Here is a 4115-nt window from a genome sequence, read left to right as displayed (position 1 = left end):
CAACGCATAACCTTCAATTCTAACCTAGATGTACTAAAAATTGATTGGCTGGAATATTAACATTAACTTTAAAAGGGCCCCATCGCTTTATAACTCTTGCACAGACTGTTTGGTTTTGAAATAAATCTTGGTGAAAATGAATAATCAAATTACACCTAGATGTATATCTAATATATTATGGAACAGACCAAATATTTAATTTTAAGATAGACCAATAGCAAAATTATCACTAAAGCTCCTCGGCAGAAATTTCCAGTATCTCTTGTTTATATCTTGCGTTTGTATAGATTCAAAAACACGAACAAATATTATCATGTTCTTGTAGTTTTAAACACACTTATTCTCTCAGTAATTACCGCAATTTCCACAATGATGTATTTTAAATTTAAATGGAGTAGTTTTATTTAAAAAAATGTTAGATTATCACTATAGTAAACTCTATTGCTCTTAAAAATTCTCATTCTACTGCGATTTTACATATTGGTTGATTAAATTATAAAATAACATATTTCAAGGCTCTTCCAATGAAGTATATTCCTTTGAATACTATCTTATGTAATTTAGGTAAAAACCAGACATTTTTTTAATGTTCTTTAACAATGTATATAACAATTATAAATTTATTTGACATCTTTTTTTATTATTAATGAAATTAACTATTTTACAGCACTAAAAATATCCATTTATCAATTTTATCTGGTCAAACTTTCTTATTGGAACGTTATTAATAATACCTCTTTAATTTTGTCCAGTTTGATTTCCATAATGAAAAACTCTTAATATAGCTTTCTACATGTTTATTTCAGATTAATAAAATAGTTTCGTAATTTAAATGGTGGAAACTTATTCAAAGCAATGTAATAAGAAGTTGTGCTTACATTAAAAAAATTTAATTTTCATAATTTCTCTAAAGAAGAAAATAATATGATTAATTTAGCAAAAAGTAGTGGCATTTGTTGATGATTTAAAAAAATATTTAAATATCAACTTTTTTTAAACTTTAAATTTACGTAAAACATGTCGAAAACAACGGTACTAACATTGGAATTTCTGCGCGAAAAAATAAATTTAAAAATCCTTCCATATTTCAAAGAAAAAAAAGTTTAATATCAACTAATATTTTTAAAAAAGTGTCACATTGCCTTAAAATTCGTTTTTTTTAATTATGAAGAAATAAACCCTATCATTAATAATGAAGCACACAGACGAGAAATAACAATAAATGTGCACTATAACGTTAAGTTTAAATTATTGTAGCTAATTTCACTATTGTAGCTAATTTCACTAATTTCACTCGATTTACCTGGATACGACTAAATTATCAAATTTATAAATTATATAATAGTTTTTAATTTCGAAACAATTTCTAAAAGAGGAATTTAAGAAGTCTGCTCTTAACTAGCATTGTCCTTAACTAGCGTTGTTTCAAAATGTAAGAAGTTTGTCCTTAACTAGCATTGTTTCAAAATGTAAGAAGTCTGTCATTAACTAGCATTGTTTCAAAATGTAAGAAAAATCAGAAAATGAAAAAATTCACTTCAAACAAAATATACCGAATCTGAACAAAATATCGGAATTTACTAACATTCTGTAACAGTGATGGAAAAAAATTCAATCAAATCAATAAAATTTTAATGAATAAAATGTCAAATCAATAAAATTTTAATGCTGAAGCTAAAGAATCTCTTTAAAAGTCTGATGACCCACTTTATAAATTTAAAGAGTTTTAAATTGCCGAAGATATTAAAAGTAATTTTAAACTGATTAAGAATGATCAATATATTTAAACCTAACAAAAATGACAATGTAATACAAACGGAGAGAATTAAATAAAATAGTAGTAATATCTGAATACTATTTTAATTTTTTTTCTTTTTGCATATTCTAAAGAGAGTAGTAGTTTTTAACAATGCATAACCTTCAATTCTAACCTAGATCTCCTAACATTATAAATAAAAGTGGCAAATAATTTTTTACGAAATTGTAAATCACTGGTAAATTATAATCTAGATACACAAACCCCCTCTTTGGTTTAAAAATAAATTTAAGTAAAAATAGACGATAAATTCGAATTTAACCATAAAGATGTGTGCTCACCTAAGGAATCGAAACTTTTTCTCTAGATTTTATAAATGCTTAATTGGTAAGCATAATCTGCTCGCCTTCCTCTCTTTTCTTTGATTTTTATAAGTTAAATAAAGCTAAGGTTTATTTAACTCATGAGAATATTTAACCCACTAGAAATAATATGCTACATATTGTCTGTACATAATTAAAACAAAATCTTAGATATAACAGATACTACATTAAGTATATGCATTTTAGTTAAATCATATATGTAAATATACTTAAAAATAAAGTAATTACAGTCGCCAAGCATGAAAAAGGAACGCCTGATAAACACTACATAGCTTTCAAAAGTTTATTTGATCATATCACATCACTAAAAGGCAATTACGCTGTAATTTTTTTTCATCATTACTAGACATAACTTGTAACATAATATTATCAAATTATTTAAAAATTTATAATAAAACTTTCTATAAAAAATTTATTTTGAATACTATCTTTTCCAATTTACGCAAAAATCAGAAATTTTTTAATGTTCTTTTACAATGTATGTAATAATTATAATTTGATTTTACATAATTCTTTTATAAAAAATGAAATTAACTATTTTACAGCACTAAAAAATATCCATTTATTGACTTACTCTAGTCAAACTTTCATGCTTGAACGAAATTAATAATACCTCTTTAATTTTGTCCTATTTGATTCTGATAATAAAAACTCTTAATATAGCTTTCTACATGTTTATTTCACATTAATAAAATAGCCTCATAGTTTATATGGTGGAAACCTTACTTGAAACAATGTAATAAAAATTTGTATTCATGAAAATAAATTTGACCTCTTAAATTTCTAATGAAGAAAATAACATGATTAATTTAGCAAAAATCAGCGTTTATTTGATGATGATTTAAAGCAAAAAACTTTAAATGTTGACTTTTTTTTTAAACTTTAAATTTACGTAAAACACTTAGAAAACAACGCTACTAACATTGGACTTTCAGGTCGACAGAATAAATTTAAAAATCCTTACATATTTTTCAAAAAAAAAAAGTTCATTAAAAGAAAGTCAAATCTGGAAATGACTAAATTATCAAATTTGCAGACTATATATTAGTTTTTAACTTCGAATCAGTTCCTACAAAATGAAATACCTACAAGCAATGATGCCTTAAAAAATTCCTTAACTAGCATTGTTTTAAAATGTAAGAAGTAAATAAAAAGTAGAAAATAAAAAAATCGAAAATGAAAAAATACCGAATCTGAAAAAAATATCAGAATTTACTAACATTCCGCAACAGTGATGAAAACAAATTGTGTTAAAATTAGAGCAAAAATTAATGATATTTTAAAAGAATTAAATTTAAAAAATTAAATGATTAACGAGTTTCAAAATCTACTAACATTTGAAATAAAAGTGGCAAATAACTGAAAATACTAAAAATTACCTTTTATGAAATTGTAAATCATAGGTAAAATATAAGCTTGATATGTATTTTCTATTTTCTGAATAAAATCTATTTCTATAAAAATGAATTTAAGAATAAACCACATTAATTCGAATTTATTTAGCAAAAAGAGGTAAATAAATTTATTAAAACTTAGCTTAAGTTAGATACTCTGCTACCAAAATAAATTCAAAAGAGAAGTTAGTTTATTAAAAGCAAAAATTTACTGCAAAATTGTACTTTAAATAGTTTTAATTGCATTAAAATGGCTTATACAGGGGAAAAAACTCACTGATAGTTCTGAAATTCTCATGTTAACCAGATGAAAAAAGAATATTAAATAGTTCAAGATTCACAAATAAATAGAAAAATATCGTTTAAATGTGCTTACCTTTACAACACAGAGGTAGAAGACGTCAAGTATCCCTATAGCGTCCTGTAACATATAATTCGTATTCTTCGAAAGTTCACTGTACGGCTCACAATTTTCTACAACAAATATTTCTTCACCACGAAATGATTCTTAGACGAAGTTCTAAGACTAAATGGTATATACTTTTTTTGAGATGTATAGCAAATATTCAAGAATATCAATTA

General features: G+C 24.3%; 1 protein-coding gene across 1 annotated transcript in view; it reads right to left on the bottom strand.

Moving 5' to 3' along the window:
• LOC139426666 (uncharacterized) overlaps nucleotides 1-4115 on the bottom strand; it is a 30769-nt gene extending 26654 nt beyond the window's left edge. Inside the window, exon 1 of the mRNA XM_071186292.1 lies at nucleotides 3910-4115. The gene's annotated coding sequence lies outside the window, so the exon portion shown is untranslated. The remainder of the gene's footprint in view (nucleotides 1-3909) is intronic.

This window comes from Parasteatoda tepidariorum, chromosome 10, assembly GCF_043381705.1.
Source record: "Parasteatoda tepidariorum isolate YZ-2023 chromosome 10, CAS_Ptep_4.0, whole genome shotgun sequence".
NCBI classification, from domain to species: Eukaryota; Metazoa; Arthropoda; class Arachnida; order Araneae; family Theridiidae; genus Parasteatoda; species Parasteatoda tepidariorum.
The sequence above is the reverse complement of the archived record's forward strand: the minus strand, read 5'-3'. Positions and strand labels throughout refer to the sequence as shown.